Consider the following 6,632-nt stretch of genomic DNA (forward strand, 5'->3'; position numbering starts at 1 on the left):
AAACATGGTGCATATTTGGTATTCAGTGGTCTGAGGGCCACTGCCTCCACAAGAGCCCTAGAAACAATAGGTGGAAGTAAAGTTTGCATTTGGTTTTCCAGCTCCTTTTCTGTGTGTTTTGTTTGTTTGAATAAAAGAGGGTAGAATTATAATTATTCAGGTGAACAAACATAGAGATCATATTTGATTTCTCTTATTCTATACAAGACAAAATAGAGGAAATAAAAACATTAAGTAACTTTCCTGTTGTCCTTCTTCCCTTCACTCTAACCCAAGTGTAAACAAAATGAGTCAAGGAGAAGGGATAGAAGACCCACGTGGGGAAACTGACGAACCCAGTCATGGCCTCTCTTGTACTAAAGATTACGGATCTTAAGGCATAGAGTGCAAGAAAGCTTAGAAGTAGATGAAAAACTAAAGCCTTGGTATTCAGTTGTATTGGATTTCTTACTACAAGAAAAAAATAGTTTGATGGAGCTAGTTTAAAGGATGGTGATAAAAAAGAATCAAGCTGTGCTTAAATCCTATTTAATCCAATTCAATCTTAATACGGTTATGCTATTATTGTTTAAAAGTATTTTTATATGTGCCTAATTCTGTTTAATGATGACTTCCTAATGAGGAGTGGAAAAATACTGAATATCAGAGGTCAGAAAAGTCAGGAAACTCCCCTTAATGCTAAAACAACAAGGTTATCTGGAAAGTCCCTAGCAGGGCAAGCGGCCGTTTGTGGTTTGGGCAAAGGGCGGGAACCAATGAACAACTGACTATTGTTTAACTTTAAATGTCAGCCAATTGTAAACCTACAATTGTAAAAATCCCCAGTGACTCTGTAACTTGCTGTAACTTGTTTGTGTCTGACTATAAAAGACGGCTGAACACCGAGCTCGGGGTCTCTCCCTAGGATCTGATACCTAGCTGGAGGGAACCGAGTTCGAATTCGAAATAAAGCGATCCCTGCCGCTTGGCTTTGTCTCTGGACTCTGGTGGTTGCTTTCGGGTCATCGCGGGTCTGGGCATTACACTAACTGGTCTTTGGAAGTTCAAAGATCAATGCACCTTGATTTTATAGATGTTATTTTAATATTAAATACATCCCTCTTTAATGAATATCTTGTGTAATTATAGGGCTATATTTTTCTTAATTTTGTCTGGTATTTAATAATCTTATGTGAGGCATTAGAAAGTATCTTTTAAATTATTTGATCATAAATTTTGTTTTATTTATTACCTTTGTAGAGTTAACTCCAAATCAGGTTATTTAAAATCCTAGGGCAGGTCGAATGTTAGACTTTCCCCCTATTAAAAGAAAAACTTTAGATAAATTAAATTTAACAGTGTTTAAATAAGCAAAGAATGATTAGCAAGTTAGGCAGTCCCTAGAACCAGAATAGATGGGGTCAGAGCAATTCTGGGGCAGCCATATGACTGGATAACATTTGTGCAGAGAAAAAGGAATGTGACATCCAAAAAAAATAAAAGGAAATGAAGTACAGAAACTGTTGGATTGGCTTACAGTTTGGTTTTTGCCTTATCTGAATATGGTTTGAACAGTTGTATGCTTGTGATTGTTCCAAACTTGGCCACTGTGATTACACATCCAGTTAGGTTATAGTTCACTATGTATGGAGAAACCTTTAGACTCAAATTAAAGTATGTAAGGAGGCAACTGTAGGCTAAACTTAACACTTTAAGCAGATTAACTTTACAGTGTCAATTGCCACAACATTGCCCTGGGCTTTAAAGGGACTATTTTTGAAGATTAAGAAAATGTCTCTGAAAAAACAAACTTACTTTTAGAGATACAAGTGTTCAGTTATAAAAGCTTCTGGTTGAATGTGTGATATGGTTTGGCTGTGTCCTCACCCACAATCTCATCTCGAATTGTAATAATACCCATGGATCAGGGACCGGATCAGGTGGAGATAATTGAATCAGGGGGCGGTTTCCCTCATACTGTTCTCATGATAGTGAGTGAGCTCTCACAAGATCTGATGGATTTACAAAGGGCTTTCCCTTTCACCCAGCTCTCATTTTCTCTCCTGCCACCCTGTGAAGAGGTGCCTTCTGTCATGATTGTAAGTTTCTTGAGGCCTCCCCAGACATGCTGAGCTGTGAGTCAATTAAACCTTTTTCCTTTATAAATTACCTGGTCTCTGGTATATCTTTGTTAGCAATGTGAGAACAGACAAATACAATATAGATGAAATATGTTATCCAGTCAGTTCCACCCCAGTATTTCTGCAATGGCACTTCTAGACCCCAGGGAAACCAGTCATAGATGGTTTCAGAAAATTAATTCAGAAAATTAATATTTTTGTTCAACAGAAACTCATAACTTAGCTTTGCAAGCCATTCTTTAACATAGAATCAGGGACACTTCACATTTAAACTATTTTTGTTTGTTAAGAAAACTGGAAATGTTCTTAATATGGTTAATGATAACCTCTTATATTTGTCAAGTATTTTATAAAGCAAAGAACAATTTTACATCCGTTACTGGGATTTGTTTCATAACAACCAGATAGAGAATGGTTATTTTGTAATTTACCTGAGGACTAACAGGAACATAGGTCTTCTGCTTTTTGGTACGCTTTACTATTTTGATGGAAAGTTAAGTGGTTATCTCAAGTCCTGCATTTGGGAAAATGCCACAAAATTCTGTTCTCTCAACCGTGAAATGTGAGTACATCTAAAAATATTAAAGTATACTTTATTTTGCTTTAGAAATTCTGCCATCTAATATCAGGCTGAAGGATAAAACTCAATTCGAATATTTCAATTACCTCAGGCCCTTGGCTGACATAAGAGTTGAACTGTATTTGCTTTCCAAAATACCTTCAATACAAAGTCATCTGTTTGGGTCTTTCCTTCCATAAAGTTGTAATTTAGATGAAGTTTTCTTTGATTTACTTAATCTTGCTCTTTGTAATTTTTATTCTAGTTAGTTAATGCTTTTTGAATATTGTTATTTAATTCATTGGCTGTTTCTACATAAAACTTACTCCCAAGCAAAATTTTACAAAAGTATTAAAAAATATGTAAAAGTATAATGAGACTTAGTATGTTAGCTCTCTCAGTGATATTTGCAATTACTCTTAAGATAAATAAATTTCAGATATCCACTAAAAGCCTTACCTCTGAGACCTGGAACAAGACAAAGATGTCTCCTTTTACCAGTTTTATTCAACATAATACCAGAAGTCCTGGCCAGAGCAATTAGGCAAGAGAAAGAAAGGGCATCCAAACTGGAAAGGAAGAAGTCCAATTAACTTTGTTCACAGACAACATGATCCTATATTTAGAAAAACCTAAAGACTCCACCAAAAAACTGTTAGAAATAGTAAACTAATTCAGTAAAGTTTCAGGATACAAAATCAACATATAAAAATTAGTAGCATTTCTATATTCTAACAGTGAACCATTTGAAAAGAAATTGAGAAACCAATCCTATTTACAATAACTATTAAAACAATAACTGTTAAAACACCTAGGAATAAATTTAATCAAAGAAGTGAAAGATCTCTATAATAAAAACTATAAAACCTTGATTAAAAAAATTGAAGAGGACACACACACACACACACAAAATGAAAATATATGCCATGCTCATGGACTGAAAAAAATAAGATGGTTAAAATGTCCATACTATCCAAAGTTATCTGCAGATTCAATGCAATTCATTTCAAAATACTAATGACATTATTCACACAAATAGAAAAGCATTTCTAAAGTGTGTATGGAACTGCAAAAAACCTAAGTAGCCAAAGCAATCCTGAACCAAAAGAAAACTGGTGACACCACACTACCAGACTTCAAACTATACTACAAGGCTATACTAACCAAAGAAGCGTGGTACTGACATAAAAATAGACACGTAACCAAGGAAACAGATAGATAACCCAGATAAATATATACAGAAGAATGAAACATATATAGAAGAATGAAACTAGACCTTTAATTCTCACCATATACAGACATCAAATTAAAATGGACTAAAGACTTACGTAGCTATTTTTGATTAAAAATGAGTTAGATTTCAACATGTATTTACTTGAAGAGATGTCCGTCGTATGTTATCATATATAGAGAGAGAAAAAAAAAACACAGATAAAAGAGATAATTTTATAGAAAAAAGTAGAAAATCATATGTTAGTATAAACATAAATAAATATTTCAAAACTTGTACAATTAACATTTGACACTGATTACTTCAGAGATGTTGGAGAAAAGGAATTATTAGTTGATTAACTTTTTGAAATAACTGCATTAATTTTTTGCAATAAAACAGCATTTCTTTTATAATTAAAATTCAATAAAATACAGGCACATAGAAAAGAGAATGACTTGTAATTTTTTTTATTAAGATGACATTTGTTGACTGACATGAACTGGATGAGGGGAGTGGAAATGCCCCCATACTGACCATGACTAATTACTTCTCCCCATGCAGTTTGTAGGGAAAGCCTGTGGACAAGTGTGGCTGTTTTCTCTGCCTACCAGGGAAAGAGAATTCTGGTTTGCCCTAATCTCTCAAGTCTTCCAGGGAAATCCTTGTTTGTCAGAAATGTTCTTTGCTGCTTTGTCAATTGAATTGGAAAGGAAACAGAGTGTAGCACAAGGATTGAAAGATTTAGATTAGGGTGAGGTGTGTGGGTTTGAAGGAAAGAACATTTGGTATGAGAAGTCTGAGGCCAGCTGTATAATATGAGAAAAGAAGACAGAAGAGAGGGCATGTTAAAAATAACTCAATGACTAATATACCAACTTCAAACTGTTGGAGAGAAGCAAGTAATGACATTGAGGTAATTTGATTCTACTTTGGTTATTAGTCTTAAAACAAATGCAATACCCCAAGAGTGCTCTGAAAAGAGAGCATGTGAGTTATGCCTCTAGTATCTTAAGATAATGTTTTTCTTAGATTTGTCTTTGGCCCAAATTGGCCAAGTTGTTGCATTGCAGACAACGTATATAAGATGTAGTTTTAGTCAGTTTTGCATGGTAAGTCTGCTTAACAACCCAACAATGCCAGTGATTTAAAACAAGAGCCATTGTCTCACTCACAGGTCTGGCAGTTGGTTTGGGTGGCTTTCTTTAGTCTGCAACTCAGATTCATATCTGCTCCACATGTCTTTCATTCTAGGACCCAGGCAAAATCTTCTGATGACAGATGGCAGAAGCACAAAAACACAAGGCAAACCATTTGAGCTAATTTAAAGCCTCTGATTTGATGCATCACAGATTATATTCACTCACATATGATTGGCCAAAACAAATCATATAGCTAAACCCATATTTGGAGAGACACAGGAGTTCACTTCAACAGAAAGACATTACAAAGCTGCTTGGAAAAGGGTGTGAATGAATAATTGTATTATAAGGAGAGTGTGGACAGCTGATAGTAGTGATCCATGTTGGGGCTGGATCACAGAGAGTGAGTGGATAGTTGATAATAGTAATCTATGTTGGTGCTAGATCACAGGGAGCACTTTCCTGAACTAGGTAGGCCTAAAAAGTTTCAGTCCTAACTCTAAATAAAGACTGCTCTCTATCTTGTTTTCAAACTCCCCTTCTATAACATCAAATCTTTGCTTGGGTTTTACTACTATGATGGTAATAGAGAAATGGAATAGAAAGAAATGGAGTGAAAACATGATAAGCCAAGTATTCTACTTTGAAAACAGATCTACTACTTAGCATTTCTGTCCCACGGACAGAGGGAGTAAGGCTGCTGACTGTGTCCATGTGAAATCTGGTGCCACACTGTGACTCTACCTATTATTTGTGTGTGCTCCAGTCAGTGTAGTAGAAAACAATCCATAGCAACTTCTTATGGGGGCAAAACAGGGAGACAAGGAAGGGAAAGAAGCTCCAAACTTTCTTCCCTGCCTAACAAATACACTGCAGAAGACATCTATCATTTTTGGGCTGCTCAACTTTCATATTTACTTCTGGCAAAAGCCTTCTTGCTTTTTCCATTTACATGCTATGTGTTTTGAATGAGATGGAGTTGAACCCTGCTCTGTGAGTGGCCTTTTGACCAGGCTTAAGCAAACAAATTCCAAGGATTACTTTAGGGGTGAGTAGATGATCTACTCGGAGTTCTGAGGGTTAGATTCTAGGATTTTTCTTGGAACTACTGAAGACAATATCCTTCTATCTGCCCCACTGGAATTGCTCTTAGGATTATTTATAAGTTGTATGGTGTAGGCAGCTATCTTTCTACCTTGTAGAGGGAGCTAAGAATTTAACCAAGCCATAGCAATGTAGAAAACGTAATGGCACAAGCAAGAAAGTTTTTTTGACATTGTTTTATTTTCTGTAGCTGGCCAGTCCTAAAAATACTCCTCAACTTTCAAGTTATATGAGTCAAAAAATGCACAGTTTTAATCAATTAATTTTGCTTGTTTTTTTTTTCTGTCATTTGCTACCAAATTACTTCCTGAATAGTTAATGTTAATATCTACATTTTATCTAGTTGATGTTGGTATCTAGACAAATTTTGTATAGAAGGTGGCTAAAATAAATATGAAGGCACACACAACTGAGAAGAAAATTTCCTACAAATTCATGATTTTATTTTTAGTGTTTTTTTCTATAATTCATTCCTACCCTTCTCTATGCCCTGTGAA

Source organism: Rhinopithecus bieti, unplaced genomic scaffold (assembly GCF_001698545.2).
Source record: "Rhinopithecus bieti isolate Rb0 unplaced genomic scaffold, ASM169854v2 scaffold_10499, whole genome shotgun sequence".
Lineage (NCBI taxonomy): Eukaryota > Metazoa > Chordata > Mammalia > Primates > Cercopithecidae > Rhinopithecus > Rhinopithecus bieti.